General features: G+C 45.6%; 1 protein-coding gene, 1 non-coding gene and 1 pseudogene across 6 annotated transcripts in view; 1 reads left to right on the forward strand and 2 right to left on the reverse strand.

Annotated features, from left to right (window-relative positions):
• The window catches only part of THRAP3 (thyroid hormone receptor associated protein 3), a 69940-nt gene extending 67165 nt beyond the window's left edge, over nt 1-2775 (reverse strand). For 2 of the 5 annotated variants that reach the window (XM_043461890.1, XM_043461884.1), the window contains exon 1: nt 2640-2775. The gene's annotated coding sequence lies outside the window, so the exon portion shown is untranslated. Of the gene's footprint in view, nt 1-2024; nt 2231-2639 lie in introns of those variants that run through there. The other 3 variants (XM_043461885.1, XM_043461888.1, XM_043461886.1) reach the window with 3 other exon arrangements.
• Nucleotides 2776-6668: 3893 nt separating this feature from the next.
• Nucleotides 6669-7514, forward strand: LOC122428162 (annotated as a pseudogene).
• Nucleotides 7515-8888: 1374 nt separating this feature from the next.
• LOC122437424 lies at nt 8889-8995 on the reverse strand. Its single transcript, XR_006268252.1, has one exon. It is a non-coding gene; the product is annotated as a U6 spliceosomal RNA (small nuclear RNA).
• Nucleotides 8996-18086: the final 9091 nt, after the last annotated feature.

An 18086-nucleotide genomic window follows, 5' to 3' on the forward strand; every position in this document is an offset into this window, starting at 1 on the left:
TTCAGTCAACTATCACCTCCAGGTAAAATCAGTACAATAACCTCTTAACTGATGGTCCCCACAACCCAGTTTTCACACCCCCTGGCAAAACTGATTTTAAAATGTAAATCAGAAGACTTCAACAGCTTCCCTAAACAATCTTAGCTCTCCAGCTCTTCTTTAACCACTCTCCTTACTGAAAAGGGCCACAATTGGCCTCTTTTCCGTTCTGAAAGCACACTAAACTCTTCCCATCTTCTAGCTTTGGCACTTACTGTTCTCTCTACCTGGAATGCCTGCCTTGACACCCCTACTCTTACCAAAAAGAATTTCTCTGACCACCGTTGGGCCTCTTTTTTTTTTAGTGTCTATCGATTTCCCTCCATGGTACCTCCACATCACTTTTCTCAATTTGTAACTTATTTGCTCACCTGTTTTGATTTCCCCCACTACCTTGTAGGTTCCCAAAATGCAAGACCCCTTCTGCCTCACATCCCCTTGTACTCCCAGAGCCTAGCAGAGGGGCCGGTGGATGGCAGGTTCTCAAGCACTATTTATTGTATCAATCAAATACTGAATCAGTCTTAGATGTTTACAAAATAAAGGTGTGAAGCAATCCACCAAAATCTAATCTTTGAGAGCACAGTATATTTTTTAATTTATTTTTAATTGGAAAATAATTACAACACTGACGGTTTGTGCCACACATCTACATGAATCAGCCATAGGTATGTGTATATCCCCTCCCTTTTGAACCTCCCTCCCACCAGAAAGAACAAGATTAACCACACTCCCTCAATCGAGGTTGTCATTTGGCCCAAGAGAAACAGGGTAACACCTCAAGATTCTTAGTGGTTAAGTTTAACTATTCTACAAAAATTAATAAATCTTAGGTCTTATGCGCTCAGTCAGCCTCATCCCACCTCATCTCGGTGCTAATCTCAAAAATACTCCAAGCTTCCTCCCTTCAATTTCTCAATTACAATACAGGACGCTCTGTAATCCATAATCTCACTGGCTATGCCAAATTCACAAAGTATCTGGACTACCTATACTAGTAAAGAAATATGCTAGACAACTACTACTGCTGCTGCTAACATGACTATTACCACCACCACCGCTAAAACTGGACTGTACTTAGTATGCAGACTAAAACCACCAGTCTCCAAAACCAGAGATCTTTCACTGGTGCTAGGAGATTTAAAACACAAAAAGATGGAACCGTACTGAATACAAAGTCTTTTAGTTAAAACAGTTCCTTACAGAAACTTCACCTCTTCTACAAAATACAGTCAAGCCTAAATGGCTGCAGGGGGAGAAAAAAAATGTTTTTTTATGTTGCTAAACTGCGTACACTGCTTCACAAACTTCCCAGCAGAGAACAAACTAAACCCAATTTGTTCCACAGGTTGTTCATGGTAGCAGCCAGCTCTGGCTCTTTAGCAGGCTTCTACATAATGATACAGGCTGTCTAGATAACAGGACAGGCTACAACAGACGGTATAGCCACTAATGAGAAAAGGGAGCGCCACCTGAAAGCGAAAAACAAAAGGACATGTCTCGCCACTCTGGGCCTCCACGCTATAAATCCTAAAAGAGATGATAATGATAATAGTACTTAATACTCAGTAGGTAATAAGCTAAGCGGTTTTCATTTTACCTCACTTCATCTTCACAGTAACCCTATAAAGTGACCAGTGTTACTCTCTGCTATTTTGCAGATCAAGGAAACTGAGGCACCTGAAAGTGAAGCCCCTCGACCCGAAACCAAAAGCTAGCAGAGCCAAAATTTGAACCCAGGCAGCTGGCTCCAGGTTCCTTCTGTTATCCTGCCACCAGAAGCTTCATCGTCTCTCTCCGGCTTTTCCCTCAATCCAATTAACAACCTCCTGGTAAACACTCAACTAACACGGATGGCTTCCAACTTCTGGGCACGAGTGCTACTCCCCAGTTTCTGCTGCGATACTTCATCCCTCAGACTTCAAAAGGCAAAGAGAAGGGCTAATAAAAGTTGCTTGGGAGCTAAGGGAGGCGAAAGAAATTACCTTATTTAAGCGGAACACACGCCAATTACCACAGGAACGCAGGTCGACCTCACCTCCAAACCAAGAGAAATGAAAGTGGACGCATAAATGTTCCCGTGACTGATAAATTTGGACTGTGCCTCCTCCGGCCACCAGGCCGAAAAGAACGGAAGAGGTACTGTACTAACACTGAGTACCAGCCACATGCGCCCTAAGAGAAGGCAGATCCAGGCCAGTGGAAATGGGGGGGGGGGGGGGGGGAGCACTCAAGAGTTCCGGGAAAAAATCCAAATAATAAGGTTCACCCCTAAAGGGGTGAGTGATTAAGCAGGGAGATGGAGAAAAGGGACGCTTTCTTACAAGAAAGAAAAAGAGAGCTAGGAACTGCTCCGGAGAAAAGGCGGCCCTCAGCGTCGGGAGCTAGGCCGGAGCGAGGGGAAGCCCTGAAGGGCGGGGAGGGGGAGGAGCCGGAGCGAGCAGGGCCCTCTCTGAAGAGGCCGGCGGGCAGGCGCGGGGGAGCGACTCCACGCCAGGCCTGCTGGAGACCCTGAGCCAACGGCCACGGAGAAAAGAAAAAAGACGAAACGGCTGGAGTCAATTGAGCGGCCCTAATTCCCATCAGGGGCCCTCACTCACCTGGGCCCACCGCAGCGATCGCAGCTACAGCCTCGCAACGGCACAACCGGCCCGAATCTCGCCCCCGCCCGACAGCGCGCCCCGCGTCCCAGCTCTCAGACGGCGGCAGCCTCGGCGTCGCCCCGCAGCCTCCTGGGAAATGTAGTCCTAGCTCCCGCCTTCCTAGCCAACTTGACAGCCTATAGAACTACGTTTCCCATAAGGCAAGGCGAACACCGGGCCCGCCGCTTTGCGTCACGCGCCAGCTTGTCGGCAGTCACGTGAGCTTCTCCGTTCCATCCCCTCCCCCCGCCTGGGTGGCCTGAGGAAGAAGGAGGGAGGTGGACGGAAGGGGCGGGGGCGTTGCTGACGCCAAGGCCCCCACCATTTTGGAACCAGCCTGGAGCGAGGGCCTGAGCCCCACCCACTCCCGGCCTGCCTTAGTCGTCGAAAAGTCTCTGAGCTGGGAATCTGCTTGTCTGGCTTTCGTCCTGCGCCGTACCACTTCTTGCTTCGTGACCTTGAGCAAATCTGTCTTCTCTGAGCCTCAGTTTCCTCCCCTGTGTAATGAGACTAGTAATTTCTACCTCACAAAGTTGTTGCGAGGTTGCGACAGTCAGGCACGTGAAAGCGTCTAGTGCCCTGAAAGCGAGACTAAAAATGAATTTGTTTTTTGTTGTAATAGTGTGTTCCTGTGGAGACCCAGAAGCCCGGTGGCAAAGCGCTCTCCAGCCTCGTTTCCGCCACCGCTGGCCTCGATTCCCACGACAATGGCCGCACAAAAAGATGTTTTACAGAGTGAGGTCCTGTAAAGCCTGTTAAAGTGGATGCCCTCACCTATTGAACCAGAAATTTCCCATGTGTAACTTTGAAATCTGCATTTTAAACAGACCTCTCCAGTGATTCTCATGCACATAAAAGTTTGAGAACCGGGGCATTTATCAGGATTTTTGCACAGACTGGTTTGCGCTGGAATTCCTGCTCTACTGAACTCCAACCTTTAAGGCTGAGCTCCAGTATCCTCTCCTCTGTGAAGCCTTCCAAGTTTACTAGCTTCTCCTCTTCTCTGTCTTCCTGCAGTACCTTTCCATCTCATAATTATCAAGGACTGTGTTTGTCTTCCCCACCAGACTGTGAGCTCTTTAAAACAAAGATCAGTTTTGATGGGTTTCTGCATCCCCAAGGCAAAGTAAACAAAAAACCTGAAAAAACAAAAATTGAAGGAATATGTTCTGCCTCAGAAAAACTCGCCAGGCTCAACTCAAATCTCATGGTGCCACATCAGCCCTCATCCTTACTGGCCCCAGGAACGTTCCTTCCACACTGCTTTCTCTTTTTTCTTTCTTTGAGCATTTCTTGTAGGCTGCTTGCTGGGTAGTGCTTCTCGAAAGGATCTGATGCAACGTCATTTTTAATTCACAGATTTTGAGTGTCTACTGTAAGGTTATGCCTGGTGCAAAATACTAGGAACAGAGCGGTAAACTAGGTAGATACAAAAATAAATAGTCATTCCTCTTGGTTTCCAAAACACCTCTTTGCTGGATCTCTTACCTTGCTCCTACCTCTGCCCCTTCCCTGGCCCAGAAACTTACCTCACAGTTCCAGCCTCCTTCTCCTCTTCTGATTCAACCTCTCTCCCTGAGTGACTTCTCTGCTCAAGTGATCTGGCACACTCAGGTAGCTTTTATAGCTCGTCTATGCATTTTTACTCCCTTATCCATCTGCATCTTAGTATCAGCTCAGTTCCAGATGTTTGAGAGTCACCATACCCTGACTTCCCACAGGTTCTCGAACTGAACCTGCTGAAAACAGAACTTTCTTCAAAAAGTATTACCTAGTTAATTGTGCAGTTAATTGTTTACAGATTTGTATTCTCCACTTAGCTTGGGGCCCCTCACAAGGAAATGAAGAGGGACTTCCCTGGTGATCTAGTGGCTAAGATCTGGAGCTCCCATTGGAGGGGTTCCAGGTTCAACCCCTGGTCAGGGAATTGGATCCCACATGCTGCAACCAAGACCCGACAGCCAAATAAATACTTTTTTTTTTAAAGGAAAGGAACACCTTATGACTCCATTCGTTTACTGAGCACCTACTATGGGTCAGGCCCTGTGCAAGAAGCTAAGGAGGAAAATAGTAAACAAAATAAATGTGGTCCCGGTACTTCCCTGGTGTTCCAGTGGTTAGGAATCCACCTGCCAGTGCAGAGGATATGGGTTTGATCCCTGCTCCGGGAGGGTCCCATATGCCATGGGGCAACTAAGCCTGTGCGCCACAACTACTGAAGCCTGTTCACCTAGAGCCCATGCTCTGCAAAAAGAAGGCACCACAATGAGAAGTCTGAGCACTGCAAAGATGAGTAACCCACACTCCTCACAGCTAGAGAAAGCCGAGGGGCAGCAGGGTAGACCCAGCACAGTCAAAAATAAATAAATCTTAAAAAAAACAAAATTCAACCTGACCTGAGGCAGATCGGGTGGCCTGATAGGGGTTGGCAAGCTACGGCCTACAGGCCAATTCTAGCCCACCTCTGTTTTTCTATGACCAGAAGCTAGGAATTGTTTTTACATTTTTAAATGGTTGGAAAAATCAAAAGAATACTAATATTTCATGACACGTGAGAACTATATACAAAACTCAAAGTTCAGCATCAGTAAATACATTTATGTATTTTCTACAGGTGGGCCTTAGGAAGCATCACCATGAACAAAGCCAGTGGAGGTGATGGAATTCCAGCTGAGCTATTTCAAATCCTGAAAGATGATGCTGTGAAAGTGCTGCACTCAATATGTCAGCAAACTTGGAAAACTCAGCAGTGGCCACAGGACTGGAAAAGGTCAGTTTTCATTCCAATCACAAAGAAAGGCAATGCCAAAGAATGCTCGAACTACCGCACAATTATACTCATATCACACGCTAGTAAAGTAATGCTCAAAATTCTCCAAGCCGGACTTCAGCAATACGTGAACCGTGAACTTCTAGATGTTCAAGCTGGTTTTAGAAAAGGCAGAGGAACCAGAGATCAAATTGCCAACATCCGCTGGATCATCGAAAAAGCAAGAGGGTTCCAGAAAAACATCCATTTCTGCTTTATTAACTATGCCAAAGCCTTTGACTGTGTGGATCACAATAAACTGTGGACAATTCTGAAAGAGATGGGAATACCAGACCATCTGACCTGTCTCTTGAGAAACCTGTATGCAGGTCAGGAAGCAATAGTTAGAACTGGACATGGAACAACAGACTGGTTCCAAATAGGAAAGGGAGTACATCAAGGCTGTATATTTTCACCCTGCTTATTTAACTTATATGCAGAGTACGTCATGAGAAACGCTGGGCTGGAAGAAGCACAAGCTGGAATCAAGGTTGCCGGGAGAAATATCAATAACCTCAGATATGCAGATGACACCACCCTTATGGTAGAAAGTGAAGAAGAACTAAAGAGCCCCTTGATGAAAGTGAAGGAGGAGAGTGAAAAAGTTGGCTTAAAGCTCAACATTCAGAAAACTAAGATCATGGCATCTGGTCCCATCACTTCATGGCAAATAGATGGGGAAACAGTGGAAACAGCGTCAGACTTTATTTTTCTGGGCTCCAAAATCACTGCAGATGGTGACTGCAGCCATGAAATTAAAAGACGCTCACTCCTTGGAAGGAAAGCTATGACCAACCTGGATAGCATATTTAAAAGCAGAGACATTACTTTGCCAACAAAGGTCCATCTAGTCAAGGCTATGGTTTTTCCAGTAGTCATGTATGGATGTGAGAATTGGACTATAAAGAAAGCTGAGTGCAGAAGAACTGATGCTTTTGAACTGTGGTGTTGGAGAAGACTCTTGAGAGTCCCTTGGACTGCAAGGAGATCCAACCAGTCCATCCTAAAGGAGATCAGTCCTGGGTGTTCATTGGAAGGACTGATGTTGAAGCTGAAACTCCAATACTTTGGCCACCTGATGTGGAGAGCTGACCCATTTGAAAAGACCCTAATGTACAAACCGGACAAGGCTTGCAGCGCTCATTACCACCAAGCACCAGTCCACTAAGACGGGGAAAATGAAGAACGAAATTGCTGCTGTAGTCTTCTTTTTCACAAGACTAGTTTGAAAACATGATAAATTGAAAAAAGAAGCGGTCGAGAGGTTTGCTGAGAAACTGACCCTAATACTTCAAGAAAAATATAAAAATCACTGGTATCCGGAAAAACCATCAAAAGGACAAGCCTACAGATGCATTCGTGTCAATAAGTTTCAGAGGGTTGATCCTGATGTCCTGAAAGCCTGTGAGAACAGCTGCATCTTGTACAGTGACCTAGGCTTGCCAAAGGAACTAACTCTCTGGGTGGACCCATGTGAGGTGTGCTGTAGGTATGGAGAGAAAAATAATGCATTTATTGTTGCCAGCTTTGAAAATGAGGATGAGAACAAGGATGAGATTTCCAAGAAAGTTACCAGGGCCCTTGATAAGGTTACCTCTGATTATCATTCAGGATCCTCTTCTTCAGATGAAGAAACATGTAAGGAAGTGGAAGTGAAACCGAATTCTGTGGCTGCGACCCCCAGCCCTGTATACCAGATTTCAGAATTGATATTCCCACCTCTTCCAATGTGGCACCCGTTGCCCAGAAAAAAGCCAATGATGTATCGAGGGAATGGCAATCAAAGTCACTACCCTCCTCCCATTCCATTTGGTTATCCAAATCAGGGACGGAAGAATAAACCATATTGCCCAATTCCAGTAACATGGGTACCTCCTCCTGGAATGCATTGTGACCGCAATCACTGGATTAATCCTCACATGTTAGCACCTCACTAGCTGCTTTTGTCTGTTGGTGTCATGTTGAGAGAAGGTAGAATAAGCCTGACTACATATTAAAAGTTCATACTTAGAGTAGTAAAGTTAGATGGGCTAAACTATCAAACTTATTTTTATAGAGAAGTTATTAAGAATAATTTTTTCTTAAAAATATATATGCACTTTAGATACATTGATATAGTTTGAGAAACTTTATAAAAGCTAGTCAAGTGCCTGAGTTTTTAATATTAAACTTGAGTATTTATATATTGTGCATCAGCTCTGTTGCTTATAAGGATACTGTAGGAGTGGATGATCTGTTCTAGCACCTTTGAGCATTTACTTTATGGAAAGTATGTAAGTTATTTATATACATGGAAATCTATTTTATGTCGTTGTTTAGAAGAATTGCATAAAATCATGTAGTTGCAAATAAAAAGTAGTTTGAGGCAAAAAAAAAAAAGAAAAGAAAAGACCCTAATGCTGGGAAAGATTGAAGGCAGGAGGAGAAGGAGACGATAGAGGATGAGATGGTTGGGTCGCATCACCGATACAATGGACATGGGTTTGGGTGGACTCCAGGAATTGGTGATGGACAGGGAGGCCTGGCATGCCGTGGTTCATGGGGTCACAAAGAGTCAGACATGACTGTGTGACCAAATTGAACTGATAGCTACTATGACCCTGAGTTGAATAGTTGTGATGCTCTGTCACCTGCAAAGCCTTAAATATTATCTGCCCCTTATTGAAAAAGTTTGCAGATTCTTGACATAGAATGCAGAGGTCCTGACCTAGGCTTAATGGTCAGAGGAGGCTTCCATAAGGTACTTACTGATAAACTTACAGTTAACCAGGTAGAGAATTGGGGAAGAGCATTCCAGACAGAAGAAATGACACATGTGAAAGCCCTGTAGCCTGAAGGAACTTGGCACATTCTAAACATTGTTAGGCCTGCCATTGACTCCGGAGTGTAACAGGAACTAAAGCACAGTGAGCCTAGTGAGGTCATCAGGAGCCAGATCCTGCTGGGTCTGATAGTCCAGTTCAGTTCAGTTCAGTGGCTCAGTCATGTCCGACTCTTTGCAACCCCATGAATCGCAGCACGCCAGGCCTCTCTGTCCATCACCAACTCCCAGAGTATATGCAAACCCATGTCCGTCAAGTTGGTGATGCCATCCAGCCATCTCATCCTCTGCCGTCCCCTTCTCCTCCTGCCCCCAATCCTTCTCAGCATTAGGGTCTTTTCCAATGAGTCAACTCTTCACATGAGGTAGCCAAAGTATTGGAGTTTCAGCTTCAACATCAGTCCTTCCAATGAACACCCAGGACTGATCTCCTTTAGGATGGACTGGTTGGATCTCCTTGCAGTCCAAGGGACTCTCAAGAGTCTTCTCCAACACCACAGTTCAAAAGCATCAGTTCTTCTGCACTCAGCTTTCCTTCCAAGGAGTGAGCGTCTTTTATTTATTTATTTATTTTTTTAAAAATATGGAACGCTTCACGAATTTGCGTGTCATCCTTGCGCAAGGGCCATGCTAATCTTCTCTGTATCGTTCCAATTTTAGTATATGTGCTGCCGAAGCGAGCACAAGCGTCTTTTAATTTCATGGCTGCAGTCACCATCTGCAGTGATTTTGGAGCCCAGAAAAATAAAGTCTGACGCTGTTTCCACTGTTTCCCCATCTATTTGCCATGAAGTGATGGGACCAGATGCCATGATCTTAGTTTTCTGAATGTTGAGCTTTAAGCCAACTTTTTCACTCTCCTCCTTCACTTTCATCAAGGGGCTCTTTAGTTCCTCTTCACTTTCTACCATAAGGGTGGTGTCATCTGCATATCTGAGGTTATTGATATTTCTCCCGGCAACCTTGATTCCAGCTTGTGCTTCTTCCAGCCCAGCGTTTCTCATGACGTACTCTGCATATAAGTTAAATAAGCAGGGTGAAAATATACAGCCTTGATGTACTCCCTTTCCTATTTGGAACCAGTCTGTTGTTCCATGTCCAGTTCTAACTATTGCTTCCTGACCTGCATACAGGTTTCTCAAGAGACAGGTCAGGTGGTCTGGTATTCCCATCTCTTTCAGAATTTTCCACAGTTTATTGTGATCCACACAGTCAAAGGCTTTGGCATAGTTAATAAAGCAGAAATGGATGTTTTTCTGGAACCCTCTTGCTTTTTCGATGATCCAGCGGATGTTGGCAATTTGATCTCTGGTTCCTCTGCCTTTTCTAAAACCAGCTTGAACATCTAGAAGTTCACGGTTCACGTATTGCTGAAGTCTGGCTTGGAGAATTTTGAGCATTACTTTACTAGCGTGTGATATGAGTATAATTGTGCGGTAGTTCGAGCATTCTTTGGCATTGCCTTTCTTTGTGATTGGAATGAAAACTGACCTTTTCCAGTCCTGTGGCCACTGCTGAGTTTTCCAAATTTGCTGACATATTGAGTGCAGCACTTTCACAGCATCATCTTTCAGGATTTGAAATAGCTCAGCTGGAATTCCATCACCTCCACTAGTTTTATTTGTAGTGATGCTTCCTAAGGCCCACTTGACTTCACATTCCAGGATGTCTGGCTCTAGGTGAGTGATCACACCATCGTGATTATCTGGGTTGTGAAGATCTTTTTTGTACAGATGGACTGGAATGGGTGAATTTAACTCAGATGACGACTATATCTACTACTGTGGGCAGGAATACCTTAGAAGAAATGGAGTAGCCATCATGGTCAACAAAAGGATCTGAAAAGCAGTACTTGGATGCAATCAAAAATGACAAAATAATCTCTGTTCATTTCCAAGGCAAACCATTCAATAGCACGGTAATTCAAATCTATGTCCCAACCAGTAATACTGAAGAAGCTGAAGTTGAACGGTTCTATGAAGACCTATAAGACCTTTTAGAACTAACACCCATAAAAGATGTCCTTTTCATTATAGGGGACTGGAATGCAAAAGTAGGAAGTCAGGAAACACCTGGAGTAACAGGCAAATTTGGCCTTGGAGTACAGAATGAAGCAGGGCAAAGGCTAATAGAGTTTTGCCAAGAGAATGCAATGGTCATAGCAAACACCCTCTTCTGACAACACAAGAGAACACTCTACACATGGACATCACCAGATGGCCAACACTGAAATCAGACTGATTATATTCTTTGCAGCCAAAGATGGAGAAGCTCTATACAGTCAGCAAAAACAAGACCAGGAGCTAACTGTGGCTCAGATCATGAACTCCTTATTGCCAAATTCAGACTTAAATTGAGGCAAGTAGGGAAAACCACTAGACCATTCAGGTATGACCTAAATCAAATCCCTTATGATTATACAGTGGAAGTGAGGAAATAGATTTAAGGGACTAAATCTGATAGAGTGCCTGATGAACTATTGGACAGAGGTTCGTGACATTGTACAGGAGGCAGGGATTAAGACCATCCCCATGGAAAAGAAATGCAAAAAAGCAAAATGGTTGTCTGAGGAGGCCTTACAAATAGCTGTGAAAAGAAGTGAAAAGCAAAGGAGAAAAGGAAAGATATTCCCATCTGAATGCAGAGTTCCAAAGAATAGCAAAGAGAGATAAGAAAGCCTTCCTCAGCGATCAATGCAAAGAAATGGAGGAAAACAACAGAATGGGAAAGACTAGAGACCTCTTCAAGAAAATTAGAGATGCCACCGGAACATTTCATGCAAAGATGAGCTAAATAAAGGACAGAAATGGTATGGACCTAACAGAAGCAGAAGATATTAAGAGGTGGCAAGAATACATAGGAGAACTGATAGTCCAGGTTGAAAATATTGGATTTTACTCTGAGATCAGTGGGAAGCCATTGAAAGGTATATAAGCTGGAGAGGGATTCATATTTCCTTTTTCAAAGGATTAGATAATGTCCCTGGCGGTCCAGGAGGTTCCCAGGTGGCACAGTGGTAAAGAAGCCACCTGATAATGCAGGAGACAAAACAGATATAGGTTCAATCCCTGGGTTAGGAAGATCCCCTGGAGGAGGAAATGGCAACACACTCTAGTATTTTTGCCTGGAAAATCCCATGAGCAGAGGAGCCTGGCAGGCTACAATCCACAGGGTTGCAAAGAGTTGGACACAATTGAGCATGTATGCACTCCTACTGGTCCCGTGGTTAAGAATCTACCTTCCAATTCAGGGGACACAGGTTCAATTCCTGTGCCTGGAAAATCTCACGGACACAGGAGCCTGGTGGGCTGCAGTTCATGGGGTCGCAAACAGTCGGGCACGACTGAGCAACACTTACTTACTTAGGTTCAATTCCAGGTCTGAGAAGTATTAATAAGACACCACAAGCTACAGAGCAACTGAGCTCGTGTCCACAGCTAGACAGAAGCCTGAGTGCCACAACTAAGACACGATGCAGCCATAAATAAATATTTTTAAATAAAGAATTAAATATATTTCCTAAACAATTAAATAAAATTTCTATTTTAAAGGATTATTCAGCATGAGAATGGATTAGGGCTAACTAGAATACAAGAGGAGAAACTGATTAGGAAGTTATACCACCATAGTTAAAATGAGAAGACACAGTGGCTTGATCTTGTCTGTTTTCAGTGGTGATGAAAACAGTAAGCAGATTCAAAAGATACTTAGCAGATCAAATCTATTGGTCCTGATGATTAAATGAAAAAGGGAGAGAAGGAGTCAAGGTTGCCCCTGGGTTTCTGGCATGAGCAGCTGTGTGGATGAATGTACTATTACTGTCTCACTACTCCACACTGCTTGTACAAATCTCCCCACATTGATCAGGATGTCCTGAAATCATTCATTACATGCTGTGTCTTCCACAGAGAGCCATCTCCTAGAAGGCAACAATGAGCTTGTTCTTTGTCTTCTGAGGGCCCTGCAGTGAGCTGGGCATAGAACTGGGAGCAGTAAATGTGTGTGAATGTTTCTCAGTTCTTATTTCTCTGTTTCTTACAGGAGACCTCTATCCTTCTGATTGCTCAGGTTAAAAATCTCAGAGAAATGCTGGCTTCCTCTTTCTATCTCACCCACCTTATGGCTGCTGCTGCTGCTGCTAAGTCGCTTCAGTCGTGTCCGACTCTGTGCAACCCCACAGATGGCAGCCCACCAGGCTCCCCCGTCCCTGGGATTCTGCGGGCAAGAACACTGGAGTGGGTTGCCATTTCCTTCTCCAGTGCATGAAAGTGAAAAGTGAAAGTGAAGTCGCTCAGTCATGTCCGACTCTTCGCAACCCCATGGACCGCAGCCCACCAGGCTCCTCTGCCCATGGGATTTTCCAGGCAAGAGTACTGGAGTGGGTTGCTATTGCCTTCTCCACACCTTATGGCATTAGTCATAGAGTCTCATATAATCTGTCCCTTTTGAACTGTGGTGTTGGAGAAGACTCTTGAGAATGCCTTGGCCTGTAAGGAAATCAAACCAGTCAATCCTAAATGAAATCAATCCTGAATATTCATTGGAAGGCCTGATGCTGAAGCTCAAGATGGAAGAGACACAGGTTCTCCAATATTCATTGGCCACCTGATGTGAAGAGCTGACTCACTAGAAAAGACCCTGATGCTGGGAATGATTGAAGGCAGGAGGAGAAGGGGATGACTGAGGATGAGATGGTTGGATGGCGTCACTGACTCAATGGACATGAGTTTGAGCAAGCTCTGGGAGATGGTGAAGGACAGGGAAGCCTGGCGTACTGCTGTCCCTTGAGTCACAAAGACTCGGACAGAACTGAGAGACTGAACAACAACAAAGAACATCTGGTGAATTTCCTAGTGCCCTGTTTCAGGTCTTCACATGTCTTTGTTAAAAAATATTTATTATTTGACTGCTCTAGGTCTTAGTTGCGGCACCTGGGATTTTTTTTTTTTTTCTTAGTTGTGGCATATGGGATCTAGTTCCCTGACCAAGGATTGAACCTGGGCCGCCTGCATTGGGAGCGTGAAGTCTTAGTCACTGGACCATCAGGGAAGTCCAGGCCATTACATGTCTCACGTGCCAAGCCTCTTCAGTCGTGTCCGACTCTTTGCAACCATATGGACTATAGTCTGCCAGGCTTCTTTGTCCATGGGATACCCGAAGCAAGAATACTGGAGTGGGTTGCCAGTTACTGGAGTGAATTGCCAATTACTGGAGTGAGTTGCCATTTCCTATTCTAGGGGATCTTCCCAACCCAGGGATCAAACCCATGTCTCTTACATCTCCTGAATTGGCAGGTAGGTTCTTTACCACTTGGGGAAGGCCACGTGAAAATCGATCAGTCATGTCTGACTCTTTACAATCCCAAGGACTGTAGCCTATCAGGTTCCTCTGTCCATGGAATTCTCTAGGCAAGAATACTGGAATGGGTAGCCATTCTCTTCTCCAAAGAATCTTCCTGACCCAGGGATTGGACCCAGGTCTCCTGCCTTGCAGGAAGATTCTTTACTGTCTAAGCCATCAGGGAAGCCTTTACCTGGCTTAGCACATGTGAAGTGATTACAACAGTGTCCGGGCCAGAGTAAAGGGTGTATAAGTGTTGGCTGAGGCCTCTTCCCCGGTCTCCCTGCCTCCTGCCTCTTTCCACTCGGGCCTCCCTCCAGAAGGTGGCCAGCGTGCTGCCTCTCAAGGACAACTCTATTCAGGCCATTCCCTAGCTCCAGTGATCTCAAAACCAAATCCTAAATCCTCAGTGTGCTCTGCAAGGGCCCACTTGGTCTCATCTGACTGTCTTCCCAGCTTCACCTTCAAAAGCATCCCATTGCCACTGGGAAGAAGGGCAAGCTCAGGGCCTTGCGCCATCTGGCCTCAGTGTCTTCACCAGCCTCAGCTCTTTCATGTGAAATGCTCCAGACATGTGTGCTCATCTCGCCCATACGCTGGGTTTCCTGCCGCCTCCTGCCAGCTTATGCCCTTTCTCCCCAATGGCCCCATTTATCGAAGTCTTATCTTGTCAGTTCAGTGTCCCCCTCCATCAGGACTACCCCACTTCTACTCTGCATTTATTAGATCCTACCTTACATTGTGGTTTCTGCACATCTCATTCCTTCATTCCCTGGGAACAAATGGATTGGCCATCTATTGCTGTGCCTGCTCAGCATCCTTCCAGTCCTCCTTTTCTGGTAACAGCACTCTGATAATCCTCCGAAATGACTCCACTCTCCCACTCTGGCTCCAGGGTGAGCAGGTGACTCTGGCTGATGAGCACATTTCATTCCTTTGGCCACAGTGACTGGCAGGTGGCTCATATCAGTCTAGCGGCTGGGGGGTGGGGGTGGACATCAGGCTGAGACCTATGCCAGAACACTGGGAAAAGGGCCCTCTCTTTCTTCTGGGGTTGCTAAACTACAAGAGTAGCAGAGCCTAGACTTGTTAATAGTCATCTTTGTCATTATTTGGAGACAGCCTTCTTGAAAGTGAAGCCAACAGAATTGAAAAGCAGAGCCAAGAGTTGAGAAAGACAGATTCTCAGCTATTCCAGTTTGAGCTCTTGGATTCAAAAGAACCTGAAATTAGCATCACCTCAACTTTTCCATGCATGAGCCAATAAATGAATTTGTTTGAAATGAGTATCTATCACTGCTTTTATTTATTTCTTTGGTGGCACCAGGTCTTAGTTGTAGCAGGTGAAATCTTTAGTTGCAGCATGCAAACTCTTTAGTAGAAAATCTATTTCCCCAACCAGGGATGGAACCTGTGCCCTCTGCATTGGCAGCATGGAGTCTTAGCCAGTGGACCACCAGGGGAGTCACAAGTATCTGTCACTTCTATGTTGGAGTCATGAGTAGCAGACTGAAGCTGACGGGGATATCTGTTGTGTTCAAGAGATTTTCAGAGAAGGAAGGTGGGAAGGGAAATCAGAAGAGACTGGGACCAGTACCAACATGTGACCCTTTAAGTTTGAAGGTCTACCTGTGGAAAAGAGGAGCAGTTATCTTTGCTGTTGCTCAGACCAACCAAACTGCCTTCACCTCCATCTCTGTTTGGCAGGAGAACCAAACCAAACATTCTGATCAAGGTAGCAGTTGCTTACTTTCCTGATGATCATCGGCAAGAGAAGGCTTTTCATGTATGAGCTTAAGCAGGAGATGGTTACTCCTTAGCCACTTGGCTTGCATCTACCATCAGAGAGTACTTTAGTGGTTCCCATACTTGTCTGCACATTGGAATCACCTTGGAATATTTTAAAAATCCCAACACTCAGACCACGTCCCACACCTAGTAAATCACAATCTCTGGGAGTGGGACACAGACATCACTATTTTTAAAGTTTATACAGGTGATTCCAACATGAGACAAGTTGGGGAACTAAAGACCCCATCTAACCCAAGGCTTACACTTCTTATAGAAAGCAGAGATTCTCTGCCAAGTTGACATTAGGTCACCTGGGGGCTTTTTTTTTAATGTCCATGTCTGGGCCCCACCTTCCAGAAATTCTGATTCAGTTGGTTTGGGGTAGGACCTCAATGCTATGCTAAGTCACTTCAGTCGTGTCCGACTCTGCGACCCCATAGACGGCAGCCCACCAGGCTCCCCCGTCCCTGGGATTCTCCAGGCAAGAACACTGGAGTGGGTTGCCATTTCCTTCTCCAATGCATGAAAGTGAAAAGTGAAAGTGAAGTCACTCAGTCATGTCCAACTCTTAGCGACCCCATGGACTGAAGCCTACCAGGCTCCTCTGTCCATGGGATTTTCCAGGCAACAGGACTGGAGTGGGGTGCCATTGCCTTCTCCGAGGACCTCAATACTGGCTGCTATAGACTAAATGTTTTTCACCACTCCAAGTTCATATGTTGATATCTGATTAACCCTTGATGAGTTGGTATCTGGCGGTGGAATCTTTGGAAGGTGATTACACCATAAAGGTGGTGCCCTCATGAATGGGATTAGTGACCTTATAAAAGAGATCCCAGAGAATTCCTACCCCCACCCCCCACTCCCATTCCCGTTTCTCATTCACATGCTCTTCCCTAAGGATGAGAAATGTTCTGTGGGATGGGTGAGACTGAGAGAAACTTCAACAAGCAATTAAGACTCTGCTCCCCTCCCTTTTCAGACCTTCCTGTTCCCACCCTTCATGTGGTGAACACAGGGCCAGGGTGCCATCAGATTTCTAAAGGCAAATCTGGAGAACCACCTCCCTCACCCCACTTTCAGGGTTGGTCCAAGGATTGGGTAGCTCTGTCTGTCCTGCCCAGACTTTCCCTGGGTGAGGCTTCCTTGGGTGGTCTCCCAAGGTCTAGACATGGGAAGGGAAAGTTTCTGAGCTTAGGTTCCAATAGCAGCAATTGGCAATCAAGCTGACTTGGCTCTCCATCCTGCTGCCTGGATTGGCTTGGTCTGAGCTTTGGGTTTAGGGGGTATGTTTGTGTGTCTATCACTCTCACACCCCAGCACTAGCATTTTGGACCAGCTTCAGTTCTGGCTTTCTCATGGACCCAGACTGCCTTGTGTCCTGTGACCTCCGTATATTCCCCCAGCACAGAGACTGCCACAGAAGTTCTCAATATATTAAATATGTAAAATAGACTCAGGTCTTAACTGAATTCCTACCCCATTTACGAGATAGTAAAGGATACAAAATATACAAATAGGACATAGCATGATCCCTGCTCTCAGGAGTCTCCAGTGACCAACAGCCTCTGAGGAGCAGGGAAGTCTTCCCAAAAGAGGAGGCATTTGATCTGGTTCTTGAAGGATGGAAGGGTGTCACAGGAAAAGTGGGCAGGTGCAGGGATATGAAAGGTTCATTTAAAGGACTTCTCTGGCGTTCCAGTGATTAAGATTCTGAGTTCCTAGTGCAGGCAGTATTTATTCCCAATCTTAGTTCCTGGTCAGGAACTAAGATCCCACATGCTGCAAGGCAGGGCCAAAAAAAGAAAGAAAGGTTCATTTAAAGGAATATTGAATAGTGTCGGAAGGGCTGTTCTGGTTGATAGTCCCATCCCATCCCCCGCCACATGCACACCTTCTGTGTAAACAGGCTTCCACTTCGGTCCTCCTCAATCCACTGGTCCTTGAGCAGATCAAGGACTGAGACAGATACATAAAGAAGGAACCAGTACCAGATGCAGAAGGAAAAGAGGCTCCTACAACAGGTCCTGTGGACAAGCAGGATGTGACCCTAACCACCAGTTGCCGCTCTATTCCCATCTTGGCCCTGAGCAAATTCCTCTTGCTGCTGGAGCATCCCCTTTGGGAGTGGCAGTAAATGTAACATCACTGACCCCTTTTAGACTCTGATTTGACAGAAGCAGGTGCCGGCAAAGCCAGTTATTCCCAGGAAAGTCAGAGTCAGGCCTCTGAGGATCACTGCAGGCCTGGCTCCTGACTAGGACTCAGACCTTAGAAGCTGCCTCTCCAGTCCCCTCTTGCATCAGAAGCAGAAGCCTAAACCTCAGCGATCTATCTCCCCTAAGCTACTTCAGAAGAGGGGACTTAGTCCTCCTTCCCTGGAACATTTTATTTTATTTATTTCAGAGTGTTTATGCTCAGTCACTTTAGTCATGTCAAACTCTTTGCGACCCTATGGACTGTGGTCTGCCAGGTTCCTCTGTCCACGGGATTCTCCAGGCAAGAATAATGGAGTGGGTTGCCATGCTCTCCTACAGGGGATCTTCCTGACCCTTGAATCAAACCTGCATCTCCTGCAGCTCCTACCTTGCAGACAGGTTCTTTACCACTGAGCCACTAGGAAAAGCCCCTTTTTATTTCTAAG

The sequence above is a fragment of the Cervus canadensis genome, chromosome 2 (genome assembly GCF_019320065.1).
Source record: "Cervus canadensis isolate Bull #8, Minnesota chromosome 2, ASM1932006v1, whole genome shotgun sequence".
Lineage (NCBI taxonomy): Eukaryota > Metazoa > Chordata > Mammalia > Artiodactyla > Cervidae > Cervus > Cervus canadensis.